Source organism: Argiope bruennichi, chromosome 5, assembly GCF_947563725.1.
Source record: "Argiope bruennichi chromosome 5, qqArgBrue1.1, whole genome shotgun sequence".
NCBI lineage: Eukaryota > Metazoa > Arthropoda > Arachnida > Araneae > Araneidae > Argiope > Argiope bruennichi.
Window position 1 is genome coordinate 25,905,415 of NC_079155.1, and position 13,322 is coordinate 25,918,736.

A 13,322-nucleotide genomic window follows, 5' to 3' on the forward strand; every position below is an offset into this window, starting at 1 on the left:
TGATATTCATCCCCAAGTAGCTAAATATTTTAAATGAAAGTTATAGTTATTTATATCATACTACCGTCAACAAATTACGTGTACACGTTTTCTTCAAAATATCTAGAATAAATGAAGAAAATTTGGAGGTGCGGGGGATTGAACCCCGTGCCTTTCACATGCAAAGCGAACGCTCTACCAATGAGCTACACCCCCGACACGTCAGTTGCTTCTCTATGAAGCTGATTAATGCGAACTCGCGTGATGGAAGATGAGCGGTTTCATTAACATTCTACCAGGCTCCGAAGGAAAAGAAGGTACACAAATTGAGCCGCTTTGCTTGATATTCATCCCCAAGTAGCTAAATATTTTAAATGAAAGTTATAGTTATTTATATCATACTACCGTCAACAAATTACGTGTATCCGTTTTCTTCAAAATATCCAGAATAAATGAAGAAAATTTGGAGGTGCGGCAGATTGAACACCGGGCCTTTCACATGCAAAGCGAACGCTCTACCACTGAGCTACACCCCCGACACGTCAGATGCTTCTCTATGAAGCTGATTAATGCGAACTCGCGTGATGGAAGATGAGCGGTTTCGTTAACATTCTACCAGGCTCCGAAGGAAAAGAAGGTACACAAATTGAGCCGCTTTGCTTGATATTTATCCCCAAATAGCTAAATATTTTAAATGAAAGTTATAGTTATTTATATCATACTACCGTCAACAAATTACGTGTATCCGTTTTCTTCAAAATATCTAGAATAAATGAAGAAAATTTGGAGGTGCGGGGGATTGAACCCCGGGACTTTCACATGCAAAGCGAACGCTCTACCACTGAGCTACACCCCCGACACGTCAGATGCTTCTCTATGAAGCTGATTAATGCGAACTCGCGTGATGGAAGATGAGCGGTTAAATTAACATTCTACCAGGCTCCGAAGGAAAAGAAGGTACACAAATTGAGCCGCTTTGCTTGATATTTTTCCCCAAATAGCTAAATATTTTAAATGAAAGTTATAGTTATTTATATCATACTACCGTCAACAAATTACGTGTATCCGTTTTCTTCAAAATATCTAGAATAAATGAAGAAAATTTGGAGGTGCGGGGGATTGAACCCCGTGCCTTTCACATGCAAAGCGAACGCTCTACCACTGAGCTACACCCCCGACACCTCAGATGCTTCTCTATGAAGCTGATTATTGCGAACTCGCTTGATCTAAGATGAGCGGTTTCATTAACATTCCACCAGGCTCCGAAGAAAAAGAAGGTACACAAATTATGCTGCTTTGCTTGATATTCATCCCCAAGTAGCTAAATATTTTAAATGAAAGTTATAGTTATTTATATCATACTACCGTCAACAAATTACGTGTACACGTTTTCTTCAAAATATCTAGAATAAATGAAGAAAATTTGGAGGTGCGGGGGATTGAACCCCGTGCCTTTTACATGCAAGCGAACGCTCTACCAATGAGCTACACCCCCGACACGTCAGTTGCTTCTCTATGAAGCTGATTAATGCGAACTCGCGTGATGGAAGATGAGCGGTTTCATTAACATTCTACCAGGCTCCGAAGGAAAAGAAGGTACACAAATTGAGCCGCTTTGCTTGATATTCATCCCCAAGTAGCTAAATATTTTAAATGAAAGTTATAGTTATTTATATCATACTACCGTCAACAAATTACGTGTATCCGTTTTCTTCAAAATATCCAGAATAAATGAAGAAAATTTGGAGGTGCGGCAGATTGAACCCCGGGCCTTTCACATGCAAAGCGAACGCTCTACCACTGAGCTACACCCCCGACACGTCAGATGCTTCTCTATGAAGCTGATTAATGCGAACTCGCGTGATGGAAGATGAGCGGTTTCGTTAACATTCTACCAGGCTCCGAAGGAAAAGAAGGTACACAAATTGAGCCGCTTTGCTTGATATTTATCCCCAAATAGCTAAATATTTTAAATGAAAGTTATAGTTATTTATATCATACTACCGTCAACAAATTACGTGTATCCGTTTTCTTCAAAATATCTAGAATAAATGAAGAAAATTTGGAGGTGCGGGGGATTGAACCCCGGGACTTTCACATGCAAAGCGAACGCTCTACCACTGAGCTACACCCCCGACACGTCAGATGCTTCTCTATGAAGCTGATTAATGCGAACTCGCGTGATGGAAGATGAGCGGTTAAATTAACATTCTACCAGGCTCCGAAGGAAAAGAAGGTACACAAATTGAGCCGCTTTGCTTGATATTCATTCCCAAATAGTTGCATATTTTAAATGAAAGTTATAGTTTTTTATATCATACTACCGTCAACAAATTACGTGTATCCGTTTTCTTCAAAATATCTAGAATAAAGGAAGAAAATTTGGAGGTGCGGGGGATTGAACCCCGGGCCTTTCACATGCAAAGCGAACGCTCTACGACTGCGCTACACCCCCGACATGTCAGATGCTTCTCTATGAAGCTGATTAATGCGAACTCGCGTGATGGAAGATGAGCGGTTTCGTTAACATTCTACCAGGCTCCGAAGGAAAAGAAGGTACACAAATTGAGCCGCTTTGCTTGATATTTATCCCCAAATAGCTAAATATTTTAAATGAAAGTTATAGTTATTTATATCATACTACCGTCAACAAATTACGTGTATCCGTTTTCTTCAAAATATCTAGAATAAATGAAGAAAATTTGGAGGTGCGGGGGATTGAACCCCGGGCCTTTCACATGCAAAGCGAACGCTCTACCACTGATCTACACCCCCGACACGTCAGATGCTTCTCTATGAAGCTGATTAATGCGAACTCGCGTGATGGAAGATGAGCGGTTAAATTAACATTCTACCAGGCTCCGAAGGAAAAGAAGGTACACAAATTGAGCCGCTTTGCTTGATATTTTTCCCCAAATAGCTAAATATTTTAAATGAAAGTTATAGTTATTTATATCATACTACCGTCAACAAATTACGTGTATCCGTTTTCTTCAAAATATCTAGAATAAATGAAGAAAATTTGGAGGTGCGGGGGATTGAACCCCGTGCCTTTCACATGCAAAGCGAACGCTCTACCACTGAGCTACACCCCCGACACCTCAGATGCTTCTCTATGAAGCTGATTATTGCGAACTCGCTTGATCTAAGATGAGCGGTTTCATTAACATTCCACCAGGCTCCGAAGAAAAAGAAGGTACACAAATTATGCTGCTTTGCTTGATATTCATCCCCAAGTAGCTAAATATTTTAAATGAAAGTTATAGTTATTTATATCATACTACCGTCAACAAATTACGTGTACACGTTTTCTTCAAAATATCTAGAATAAATGAAGAAAATTTGGAGGTGCGGGGGATTGAACCCCGTGCCTTTCACATGCAAAGCGAACGCTCTACCAATGAGCTACACCCCCGACACGTCAGTTGCTTCTCTATGAAGCTGATTAATGCGAACTCGCGTGATGGAAGATGAGCGGTTTCATTAACATTCTACCAGGCTCCGAAGGAAAAGAAGGTACACAAATTGAGCCGCTTTGCTTGATATTCATCCCCAAGTAGCTAAATATTTTAAATGAAAGTTATAGTTATTTATATCATACTACCGTCAACAAATTACGTGTATCCGTTTTCTTCAAAATATCCAGAATAAATGAAGAAAATTTGGAGGTGCGGCAGATTGAACCCCGGGCCTTTCACATGCAAAGCGAACGCTCTACCACTGAGCTACACCCCCGACACGTCAGATGCTTCTCTATGAAGCTGATTAATGCGAACTCGCGTGATGGAAGATGAGCGGTTTCATTAACATTCTACCAGGCTCCGAAGGAAAAGAAGGTACACAAATTGAGCCGCTTTGCTTGATATTTATCCCCAAATAGCTAAATATTTTAAATGAAAGTTATAGTTATTTATATCATACTACCGTCAACAAATTACGTGTATCCGTTTTCTTCAAAATATCTAGAATAAATGAAGAAAATTTGGAGGTGCGGGGGATTGAACCCCGGGCCTTTCACATGCAAAGCGAACGCTCTACCACTGAGCTACACCCCCGACACGTCAGATGCTTCTCTATGAAGCTGATTAATGCGAACTCGCGTGATGGAAGATGAGCGGTTTCATTAACATTCTACCAGGCTCCGAAGGAAAAGAAGGTACACAAATTGAGCCGCTTTGCTTGATATTTTTCCCCAAATAGCTAAATATTTTAAATGAAAGTTATAGTTATTTATATCATACTACCGTCAACAAATTACGTGTATCCGTTTTCTTCAAAATATCTAGAATAAATGAAGAAAATTTGGAGGTGCGGGGGATTGAACCCCGGGCCTTTCACATGCAAAGCGAACGCTCTACCAATGAGCTACACCCCCGACACGTCAGTTGCTTCTCTATGAAGCTGATTAATGCGAACTCGCGTGATGGAAGATGAGCGGTTTCATTAACATTCTACCAGGCTCCGAAGGAAAAGAAGGTACACAAATTATGCTGCTTTGCTTGATATTCATCCCCAAGTAGCTAAATATTTTAAATGAAAGTTATAGTTATTTATATCATACTACCGTCAACAAATTACGTGTATCCGTTTTCTTCAAAATATCTAGAATAAATGAAGAAAATTTGGAGGTGCGGGGGATTGAACCCCGGGCCTTTCACATGCAAAGCGATCGCTCTACCAATGAGCTACACCCCCGACACCTCAGATGCTTCTCTATGAAGCTGATTATTGCGAACTCGCTTGATCTAAGATGAGCGGTTTCATTAACATTCCACCAGGCTCCGAAGAAAAAGAAGGTACACAAATTATGCTGCTTTGCGTGATATTCATCCCCAAGTAGCTAAATATTTTAAATGAAAGTTATAGTTATTTATATCATACTACCGTCAACAAATTACGTGTATCCGTTTTCTTCAAAATATCTAGAATAAATGAAGAAAATTTGGAGGTGCGAGGGATTGAACCCCGTGCCTTTCACATGCAAAGCGAACGCTCTACCAATGAGCTACACCCCCGACACGTCAGTTGCTTCTCTATGAAGCTGATTAATGCGAACTCGCGTGATGGAAGATGAGCGGTTTCATTAACATTCTACCAGGCTCCGAAGGAAAAGAAGGTACACAAATTGAGCCGCTTTGCTTGATATTTATCCCCAAATAGCTAAATATTTTAAATGAAAGTTATAGTTATTTATATCATACTACCTTCAACAAATTACGTGTATCCGGTTTCTTCAAAATATCTAGAATAAATGAAGAAAATTTGGAGGTGCGGGGGATTGAACCCCAGGCCTTTCACATGCAAAGTGAACGCTCTACCACTGATCTACACCCCCGACACGTCAGGTGCTTCTCTATGAAGCTGATTAATGCAAACTCGATTGATGGAAGATGAGTGGTTTTATTAACATTCTACCAGGCTCCGAAGAAAAAGAAGGTACACAAATTGAGCCGCTTTGTTTGATATTCATCCCCAAATAGCTAAATATTTTAAATGAAAGTTATAATTATTCATATCATACTACCGTCAACAAATTACGTGTATCCGTTTTCTTCAAAATATCTAGAATAAATGAAGAAAATTTGGGGGTGCGGTTGATTGATCCTCGGGCCTTTCACATGCTAAGCGAACGCTCTACCACTGAGCTACACCCCCGACACGTCAGATGCGTCTCTATGAAGCTGATTAATGCGAACTCGCGTGATGGAAGATGAGTGGTTTTATTAACATTCTACCAGGCTCCGAAGAAAAAGAAGGTACACAAATTGAGCCGCTTTGTTTGATATTCATCCCCAAGTAGCTAAATATTTTAAATGAAAGTTATAATTATTCATATCATACTACCGTCAACAAATTACGTGTATCCGTTTTCTTCAAAATAACTGGAATAAATGAAGAAAATTTGGAGGTGCGGGGGATTGAACCCCGGGCCTTTCACATGCAAAGCGAACGCTCTACCACTGAGCTACACCCCCGACACCTCAGATGCTTCTCTATGAAGCTGATTATTGCGAACTCGCTTGATCTAAGATGAGCAGTTTCATTAACATTCCACCAGGCTCCGAAGAAAAAGAAGGTACACAAATTATGATGCTTTGCTTGATATTCATCCCCTAGTAGCTAAATATTTTAAATGAAAGTTATAGTTATTTATATCATACTACCGTCAACAAATTACGTGTATCCGTTTTCTTCAAAATATCTAGAATAAATGAAGAAAATTTGGAGGTGCGGGGGATTGAACCCCGGGCCTTTCACATGCAAAGCGAACGCTCTACCACTGAGCTACACCCCCGACACGTCAGATGCTTCTCTATGAAGCTGATTAATGCGAACTCGCGTGATGGAAGATGAGCGGTTTCATTAACATTCTACCAGGCTCCGAAGGAAAAGAAGGTACACAAATTGAGCCGCTTTGCTTGATATTTTTCCCCAAATAGCTAAATATTTTAAATGAAAGTTATAGTTATTTATATCATACTACCGTCAACAAATTACGTGTATCCGTTTTCTTCAAAATATCTAGAATAAATGAAGAAAATTTGGAGGTGCGGGGGATTGAACCCCGGGCCTTTCACATGCAAAGCGAACGCTCTATCACTGAGCTACACCCCCGACACCTCAGATGCTTCTCTATGAAGCTGATTATTGCGAACTCGCTTGATCTAAGATGAGCGGTTTCATTAACATTCCACCAGGCTCCGAAGAAAAAGAAGGTACACAAATTATGCTGCTTTGCTTGATATTCATCCCCAAGTAGCTAAATATTTTAAATGAAAGTTATAGTTATTTATATCATACTACCGTCAACAAATTACGTGTATCCGTTTTCTTCAAAATATCTAGAATAAATGAAGAAAATTTGGAGGTGCGGGGGATTGAACCCCGGGCCTTTCACATGCAAAGCGAACGCTCTACCACTGAGCTACACCCCCGACACCTCAGATGCTTCTCTATGAAGCTGATTATTGCGAACTCGCTTGATCTAAGATGAGCGGTTTCATTAACATTCCACCAGGCTCCGAAGAAAAAGAAGGTACACAAATTATGCTGCTTTGCTTGATATTCATCCCCAAGTAGCTAAATATTTTAAATGAAAGTTATAGTTATTTATATCATACTACCGTCAACAAATTACGTGTATCCGTTTTCTTCAAAATATCTAGAATAAATGAAGAAAATTTGGAGGTGCGGGGGATTGAACCCCGTGCCTTTCACATGCAAAGCGAACGCTCTACCAATGAGCTACACCCCCGACACGTCAGTTGCTTCTCTATGAAGCTGATTAATGCGAACTCGCGTGATGGAAGATGAGCGGTTTCATTAACATTCTACCAGGCTCCGAAGGAAAAGAAGGTACACAAATTGAGCCGCTTTGCTTGATATTTATCCCCAAATAGCTAAATATTTTAAATGAAAGTTATAGTTATTTATATCATACTACCTTCAACAAATTACGTGTATCCGGTTTCTTCAAAATATCTAGAATAAATGAAGAAAATTTGGAGGTGCGGGGGATTGAACCCCAGGCCTTTCACATGCAAAGTGAACGCTCTACCACTGATCTACACCCCCAACACGTCAGGTGCTTCTCTATGAAGCTGATTAATGCAAACTCGATTGATGGAAGATGAGTGGTTTTATTAACATTCTACCAGGCTCCGAAGAAAAAGAAGGTACACAAATTGAGCCGCTTTGTTTGATATTCATCCCCAAATAGCTAAATATTTTAAATGAAAGTTATAATTATTCATATCATACTACCGTCAACAAATTACGTGTATCCGTTTTCTTCAAAATATCTAGAATAAATGAAGAAAATTTGGGGGTGCGGTTGATTGATCCTCGGGCCTTTCACATGCTAAGCGAACGCTCTACCACTGAGCTACACCCCCGACACGTCAGATGCGTCTCTATGAAGCTGATTAATGCGAACTCGCGTGATGGAAGATGAGTGGTTTTATTAACATTCTACCAGGCTCCGAAGAAAAAGAAGGTACACAAATTGAGCCGCTTTGTTTGATATTCATCCCCAAATAGCTAAATATTTTAAATGAAAGTTATAATTATTCATATCATACTACCGTCAACAAATTACGTGTATCCGTTTTCTTCAAAATAACTGGAATAAATGAAGAAAATTTGGAGGTGCGGGGGATTGAACCCCGGGCCTTTCACATGCAAAGCGAACGCTCTACCACTGAGCTACACCCCCGACACCTCAGATGCTTCTCTATGAAGCTGATTATTGCGAACTCGCTTGATCTAAGATGAGCGGTTTCATTAACATTCCACCAGGCTCCGAAGAAAAAGAAGGTACACAAATTATGATGCTTTGCTTGATATTCATCCCCTAGTAGCTAAATATTTTAAATGAAAGTTATAGTTATTTATATCATACTACCGTCAACAAATTACGTGTATCCGTTTTCTTCAAAATATCTAGAATAAATGAAGAAAATTTGGAGGTGCGGGGGATTGAACCCCGGGCCTTTCACATGCAAAGCGAACGCTCTACCACTGAGCTACACCCCCGACACGTCAGATGCTTCTCTATGAAGCTGATTAATGCGAACTCGCGTGATGGAAGATGAGCGGTTTCATTAACATTCTACCAGGCTCCGAAGGAAAAGAAGGTACACAAATTGAGCCGCTTTGCTTGATATTTTTCCCCAAATAGCTAAATATTTTAAATGAAAGTTATAGTTATTTATATCATACTACCGTCAACAAATTACGTGTATCCGTTTTCTTCAAAATATCTAGAATAAATGAAGAAAATTTGGAGGTGCGGGGGATTGAACCCCGGGCCTTTCACATGCAAAGCGAACGCTCTATCACTGAGCTACACCCCCGACACCTCAGATGCTTCTCTATGAAGCTGATTATTGCGAACTCGCTTGATCTAAGATGAGCGGTTTCATTAACATTCCACCAGGCTCCGAAGAAAAAGAAGGTACACAAATTATGCTGCTTTGCTTGATATTCATCCCCAAGTAGCTAAATATTTTAAATGAAAGTTATAGTTATTTATATCATACTACCGTCAACAAATTACGTGTATCCGTTTTCTTCAAAATATCTAGAATAAATGAAGAAAATTTGGAGGTGCGGGGGATTGAACCCCGTGCCTTTCACATGCAAAGCGAACGCTCTACCAATGAGCTACACCCCCGACACGTCAGTTGCTTCTCTATGAAGCTGATTAATGCGAACTCGCGTGATGGAAGATGAGCGGTTTCATTAACATTCTACCAGGCTCCGAAGGAAAAGAAGGTACACAAATTGAGCCGCTTTGCTTGATATTTATCCCCAAATAGCTAAATATTTTAAATGAAAGTTATAATTATTCATATCATACTACCGTCAACAAATTACGTGTATCCGTTTTCTTCAAAATATCTAGAATAAATGAAGAAAATTTGGGGGTGCGGTTGATTGATCCTCGGGCCTTTCACATGCTAAGCGAACGCTCTACCACTGAGCTACACCCCCGACACGTCAGATGCGTCTCTATGAAGCTGATTAATGCGAACTCGCGTGATGGAAGATGAGTGGTTTTATTAACATTCTACCAGGCTCCGAAGAAAAAGAAGGTACACAAATTGAGCCGCTTTGTTTGATATTCATCCCCAAATAGCTAAATATTTTAAAGGAAAGTTATAATTATTCATATCATACTACCGTCACCAAATTACGTGCATCCGTTTTCTTCAAAATATCTAGAATAAATGAAGAAAATTTGGGGGTGCGGTTGATTGATCCCCGGGCCTTTCACATGCAAAGCGAACGCTCTACCACTGAGCTACACCCCCGACACGTCAGATGCGTCTCTATGAAGCTGATTAATGCGAACTCGCGTGATGGAAGATGAGTGGTTTTATTAACATTCTACCAGGCTCCGAAGAAAAAGAAGGTACACAAATTGAGCCGCTTTGTTTGATATTCATCCCCAAGTAGCTAAATATTTTAAATGAAAGTTATAATTATTCATATCATACTACCGTCAACAAATTACGTGTATCCGTTTTCTTCAAAATAACTGGAATAAATGAAGAAAATTTGGAGGTGCGGGGGATTGAACCCCGGGCCTTTCACATGCAAAGCGAACGCTCTACCACTGAGCTACACCCCCGACACCTCAGATGCTTCTCTATGAAGCTGATTATTGCGAACTCGCTTGATCTAAAATGAGCGGTTTCATTAACATTCCACCAGGCTCCGAAGAAAAAGAAGGTACACAAATTATGCTGCTTTGCTTGATATTCATCCCCTAGTAGCTAAATATTTTAAATGAAAGTTATAGTTATTTATATCATACTACCGTCAACAAATTACGTGTATCCGTTTTCTTCAAAATATCAAGAAAAAATGATGAAAATTTGGAGGTGCGGGGGATTGATTGAACCCCGGGCCTTTCACATGCAAAGCGAACGCTCTACCACTGAGCTACACCCCCGACACGTCAGGTGCTTCTCTATGAAGCTGATTAATGCGAACTCGCGTGATGGAAGATGAGTGGTTTTATTAACATTCTACCAGGCTCCGAAGGAAAAGAAGGTACACAAATTGAGCCGCTTTGCTTGATATTTATCCCCAAATAGCTAAATATTTTAAATGAAAGTTATAGTTATTTATATCATACTACCGTCAACAAATTACGTGTATCCGTTTTCTTCAAAATATCTAGAATAAATGAAGAAAATTTGGAGGTGCGGGAGATTGAACCCCGGGCCTTTCACATGCAAATTGAGCTGCTTTGCTTGATATTCATTCCCAAATAGTTGCATATTTTAAATGAAAGTTATAGTTTTTTATATCATACTACCGTCAACAAATTACGTGTATCCTTTTTCTTCAAAATATCTAGAATAAATGAAGAAAATTTGGAGGTGCGGGAGATTGAACCCCGGGCCTTTCACATGCAAATTGAGCTGCTTTGCTTGATATTCATTCCCAAATAGTTGCATATTTTAAATGAAAGTTATAGTTATTTATATCATACTACCGTCAACAAATTACGTGTATCCGGTTTCTTCAAAATATCTAGAATAAATGAAGAAAATTTGGAGGTGCGGGAGATTGAACCCCGGGCCTTTCACATGCAAATTGAGCTGCTTTGCTTGATATTCATTCCCAAATAGTTGCATATTTTAAATGAAAGTTATAGTTTTTTATATCATACTACCGTCAACAAATTACGTGTATCCTTTTTCTTCAAAATATCTAGAATAAATGAAGAAAATTTGGAGGTGCGGGGGATTGAACACCGTGCCTTTCACATGCAAAGCGAACGCTCTACTACTGAGCTACACCCCCGACACGTCAGATGCTTCTCTATGAAGCTGATTAATGCTTCATAGAGAAGCATCTTCGCGTGATGGAAGATGAGCGGTTTCATTAACATTCTACCATCCTCCGAAGGAAAAGAAGGTACACAAATTGAGCCGCTTTGCTTGATATTTATCCCCAAATAGCTAAATATTTTAAATGAAAGTTATAGTTATTTATATCATACTACCGTCAACAAATTACGTGTATCCGTTTTCTTCAAAATATATAGAATAAAGGAAGAAAATTTGGAGGTGCGGGGGATTGAACCCCGGGCCTTTCACATGCAAAGCGAACGCTCTACCACTGAGCTACACCCCCGACACGTCAGATGCTTCTCTATGAAGCTGATTAATGCGAACTCGCGTGATGGAAGATGAGCGGTTTCATTAACATTCTACCAGGCTCCGAAGGAAAAAAAGGTACACAAATTGAGCCGCTTTGCTTGATATTCATTCCCAAATAGTTGCATATTTTAAATGAAAGTTATAGTTTTTTATATCATACTACCGTCAACAAATTACGTGTATCCGTTTTCTTCAAAATATCTAGAATAAATTAGGAAAATTTGGTGGTGCGGGGGATCGAACCCCGGGCCTTTCTCATGCAAAGTGAACGCTCTACCACTGAGCTACACCCATGGTGTATGAATTTGTTATCAATAGAAAGAAACTTAAATTTGCTGCTTTTCTTTGCTGAGCTGTTTGACAGGTGATGAAAAGCATCCGTTTCTCCAAAGCTGCGGATTTCGTATCGAAACAGAACCGCAGGTGTTAAAAGTAGTAGCAATTGAATTCGGTGTCACATTTTATGGACAAATTTGTTTCCTTTGAATAACATCGAGAAGAAATATGCACGAAAACAAAAAGAAAATTCTAACTATCATTAGTATAAATTGTTTCGTCCTAATAATAATTATTATTAATTAAAAATTAACAAAAATTTGAAAAATATGAAAATAAATACTTTGGGATATTTTAAACGCTATTCCCCCCCCTCCTCCTGCATAAATAGAAACCTAAAAAAAATCAGTCCCGGAACCGTGATCGCCAGGGCTACAAAATATATTGAATCTGTCACGGCTCAAAATTCTCTTTCTTTTGCCAGTGGGAGTTGTCTCCGCAGAACTTTCTCGTATTAACGATGTCATTCAGCTTGGCGTTAACGTAGTAGTAATGTATATTTGTAGAACCTACAATCTTTATACAAATATTAATTTTTGGCGTGAATTTACGATTTTTTTTTTATTGAATATATCGTGTGATTCTTGGTGAGTGTTTTGGTGGTTAATTCCTGTACAATTCTGGGCAAATAATTTTCAAAAATTGAATTTGGATTTTAGACGCGTTTTTTTATAATCAATTGGAACAAAAGTTTTATTCAAAACCGCACTTGTAGTCAGAAAATTCGACACCAAATTTGATAATTTAAATCATTGAGTTTTTTGAGTTATCGCATCTATATGTTTCTAAAAGTGCAAACTGAAAAATAGTCAATTCTTTATTGGATTTGGCTCAAAATTTCACAGGTGTCTGCGCTTTAAACGTCAAATCTGTGTACCAAATTTCATATGTTTAGCTCTTTTGGTTTTGTAGTTATTGTGTTAACTTATTATTGAACAGATAGATAGAGACTTCCTTAGAACAGGTATCAATGATAATTTAAGAGGCTGCGGTGGCCTGGTGGTAAGGTCTCGGCTTGTGAGCTGTAGTGTTTCAGGTTCGAGACCCACTTCCATCGAAGAACCGTCGTGTAAGGGGGTCTGTTGCACGTTAAGTCCGTCATGCCAAACGTCTCCCCGCTGTTGTGGAGAGGGGGCTGCCAGCTCAGGTGTCGTCCTCAGCTCAGGTTACCCATTTCGGAAATGGCCAAAAAAATTTTCTATTAGATTTTGTAATTTAGAGATATATTGGAAGAAAGAACTTGATATTTGAATCATAATCACAACTCTCCAGTTTTACCAGTTGCACTTTTTGGCTTGATGATTCACCGCCACAAAAGCCATGAAAATC

The 13,322-nt window shown here is 39.3% G+C and overlaps 32 non-coding genes across 32 annotated transcripts; all 32 read right to left on the reverse strand.

Annotated features, from left to right (window-relative positions):
• Positions 1-123: 123 nt before the first annotated feature.
• Trnaa-ugc (transfer RNA alanine (anticodon UGC)) lies at positions 124-195 on the reverse strand. The gene has a single exon. It is a non-coding gene; the product is annotated as a tRNA-Ala (tRNA).
• A 248-nt stretch (positions 196-443) lies between these two features.
• On the reverse strand, positions 444-515 carry Trnaa-ugc (transfer RNA alanine (anticodon UGC)). The gene has a single exon. It is a non-coding gene; the product is annotated as a tRNA-Ala (tRNA).
• Positions 516-763: 248 nt separating this feature from the next.
• On the reverse strand, positions 764-835 carry Trnaa-ugc (transfer RNA alanine (anticodon UGC)). Its single transcript has one exon. It is a non-coding gene; the product is annotated as a tRNA-Ala (tRNA).
• A 248-nt stretch (positions 836-1,083) lies between these two features.
• Positions 1,084-1,155, reverse strand: Trnaa-ugc (transfer RNA alanine (anticodon UGC)). Its single transcript has one exon. It is a non-coding gene; the product is annotated as a tRNA-Ala (tRNA).
• Positions 1,156-1,722: 567 nt separating this feature from the next.
• Positions 1,723-1,794, reverse strand: Trnaa-ugc (transfer RNA alanine (anticodon UGC)). Its single transcript has one exon. It is a non-coding gene; the product is annotated as a tRNA-Ala (tRNA).
• A 248-nt stretch (positions 1,795-2,042) lies between these two features.
• On the reverse strand, positions 2,043-2,114 carry Trnaa-ugc (transfer RNA alanine (anticodon UGC)). The gene has a single exon. It is a non-coding gene; the product is annotated as a tRNA-Ala (tRNA).
• Positions 2,115-2,362: 248 nt separating this feature from the next.
• Trnaa-ugc (transfer RNA alanine (anticodon UGC)) lies at positions 2,363-2,434 on the reverse strand. Its single transcript has one exon. It is a non-coding gene; the product is annotated as a tRNA-Ala (tRNA).
• A 248-nt stretch (positions 2,435-2,682) lies between these two features.
• Trnaa-ugc (transfer RNA alanine (anticodon UGC)) lies at positions 2,683-2,754 on the reverse strand. Its single transcript has one exon. It is a non-coding gene; the product is annotated as a tRNA-Ala (tRNA).
• A 248-nt stretch (positions 2,755-3,002) lies between these two features.
• Trnaa-ugc (transfer RNA alanine (anticodon UGC)) lies at positions 3,003-3,074 on the reverse strand. The gene has a single exon. It is a non-coding gene; the product is annotated as a tRNA-Ala (tRNA).
• Positions 3,075-3,322: 248 nt separating this feature from the next.
• On the reverse strand, positions 3,323-3,394 carry Trnaa-ugc (transfer RNA alanine (anticodon UGC)). Its single transcript has one exon. It is a non-coding gene; the product is annotated as a tRNA-Ala (tRNA).
• Positions 3,395-3,642: 248 nt separating this feature from the next.
• On the reverse strand, positions 3,643-3,714 carry Trnaa-ugc (transfer RNA alanine (anticodon UGC)). The gene has a single exon. It is a non-coding gene; the product is annotated as a tRNA-Ala (tRNA).
• A 248-nt stretch (positions 3,715-3,962) lies between these two features.
• On the reverse strand, positions 3,963-4,034 carry Trnaa-ugc (transfer RNA alanine (anticodon UGC)). Its single transcript has one exon. It is a non-coding gene; the product is annotated as a tRNA-Ala (tRNA).
• Positions 4,035-4,282: 248 nt separating this feature from the next.
• Trnaa-ugc (transfer RNA alanine (anticodon UGC)) lies at positions 4,283-4,354 on the reverse strand. Its single transcript has one exon. It is a non-coding gene; the product is annotated as a tRNA-Ala (tRNA).
• A 248-nt stretch (positions 4,355-4,602) lies between these two features.
• Positions 4,603-4,674, reverse strand: Trnaa-ugc (transfer RNA alanine (anticodon UGC)). Its single transcript has one exon. It is a non-coding gene; the product is annotated as a tRNA-Ala (tRNA).
• A 248-nt stretch (positions 4,675-4,922) lies between these two features.
• On the reverse strand, positions 4,923-4,994 carry Trnaa-ugc (transfer RNA alanine (anticodon UGC)). Its single transcript has one exon. It is a non-coding gene; the product is annotated as a tRNA-Ala (tRNA).
• Positions 4,995-5,242: 248 nt separating this feature from the next.
• Positions 5,243-5,314, reverse strand: Trnaa-ugc (transfer RNA alanine (anticodon UGC)). The gene has a single exon. It is a non-coding gene; the product is annotated as a tRNA-Ala (tRNA).
• Positions 5,315-5,882: 568 nt separating this feature from the next.
• On the reverse strand, positions 5,883-5,954 carry Trnaa-ugc (transfer RNA alanine (anticodon UGC)). Its single transcript has one exon. It is a non-coding gene; the product is annotated as a tRNA-Ala (tRNA).
• Positions 5,955-6,202: 248 nt separating this feature from the next.
• Positions 6,203-6,274, reverse strand: Trnaa-ugc (transfer RNA alanine (anticodon UGC)). Its single transcript has one exon. It is a non-coding gene; the product is annotated as a tRNA-Ala (tRNA).
• A 248-nt stretch (positions 6,275-6,522) lies between these two features.
• Positions 6,523-6,594, reverse strand: Trnaa-ugc (transfer RNA alanine (anticodon UGC)). Its single transcript has one exon. It is a non-coding gene; the product is annotated as a tRNA-Ala (tRNA).
• A 248-nt stretch (positions 6,595-6,842) lies between these two features.
• Positions 6,843-6,914, reverse strand: Trnaa-ugc (transfer RNA alanine (anticodon UGC)). The gene has a single exon. It is a non-coding gene; the product is annotated as a tRNA-Ala (tRNA).
• A 248-nt stretch (positions 6,915-7,162) lies between these two features.
• Trnaa-ugc (transfer RNA alanine (anticodon UGC)) lies at positions 7,163-7,234 on the reverse strand. The gene has a single exon. It is a non-coding gene; the product is annotated as a tRNA-Ala (tRNA).
• A 248-nt stretch (positions 7,235-7,482) lies between these two features.
• Trnaa-ugc (transfer RNA alanine (anticodon UGC)) lies at positions 7,483-7,554 on the reverse strand. The gene has a single exon. It is a non-coding gene; the product is annotated as a tRNA-Ala (tRNA).
• A 568-nt stretch (positions 7,555-8,122) lies between these two features.
• Trnaa-ugc (transfer RNA alanine (anticodon UGC)) lies at positions 8,123-8,194 on the reverse strand. The gene has a single exon. It is a non-coding gene; the product is annotated as a tRNA-Ala (tRNA).
• A 248-nt stretch (positions 8,195-8,442) lies between these two features.
• On the reverse strand, positions 8,443-8,514 carry Trnaa-ugc (transfer RNA alanine (anticodon UGC)). Its single transcript has one exon. It is a non-coding gene; the product is annotated as a tRNA-Ala (tRNA).
• Positions 8,515-8,762: 248 nt separating this feature from the next.
• On the reverse strand, positions 8,763-8,834 carry Trnaa-ugc (transfer RNA alanine (anticodon UGC)). Its single transcript has one exon. It is a non-coding gene; the product is annotated as a tRNA-Ala (tRNA).
• A 248-nt stretch (positions 8,835-9,082) lies between these two features.
• Positions 9,083-9,154, reverse strand: Trnaa-ugc (transfer RNA alanine (anticodon UGC)). The gene has a single exon. It is a non-coding gene; the product is annotated as a tRNA-Ala (tRNA).
• A 568-nt stretch (positions 9,155-9,722) lies between these two features.
• Trnaa-ugc (transfer RNA alanine (anticodon UGC)) lies at positions 9,723-9,794 on the reverse strand. Its single transcript has one exon. It is a non-coding gene; the product is annotated as a tRNA-Ala (tRNA).
• Positions 9,795-10,042: 248 nt separating this feature from the next.
• Trnaa-ugc (transfer RNA alanine (anticodon UGC)) lies at positions 10,043-10,114 on the reverse strand. Its single transcript has one exon. It is a non-coding gene; the product is annotated as a tRNA-Ala (tRNA).
• A 248-nt stretch (positions 10,115-10,362) lies between these two features.
• On the reverse strand, positions 10,363-10,438 carry Trnaa-ugc (transfer RNA alanine (anticodon UGC)). The gene has a single exon. It is a non-coding gene; the product is annotated as a tRNA-Ala (tRNA).
• Positions 10,439-11,226: 788 nt separating this feature from the next.
• Trnaa-ugc (transfer RNA alanine (anticodon UGC)) lies at positions 11,227-11,298 on the reverse strand. Its single transcript has one exon. It is a non-coding gene; the product is annotated as a tRNA-Ala (tRNA).
• A 261-nt stretch (positions 11,299-11,559) lies between these two features.
• Trnaa-ugc (transfer RNA alanine (anticodon UGC)) lies at positions 11,560-11,631 on the reverse strand. Its single transcript has one exon. It is a non-coding gene; the product is annotated as a tRNA-Ala (tRNA).
• Positions 11,632-11,879: 248 nt separating this feature from the next.
• Trnaa-ugc (transfer RNA alanine (anticodon UGC)) lies at positions 11,880-11,949 on the reverse strand. The gene has a single exon. It is a non-coding gene; the product is annotated as a tRNA-Ala (tRNA).
• Positions 11,950-13,322: the final 1,373 nt, after the last annotated feature.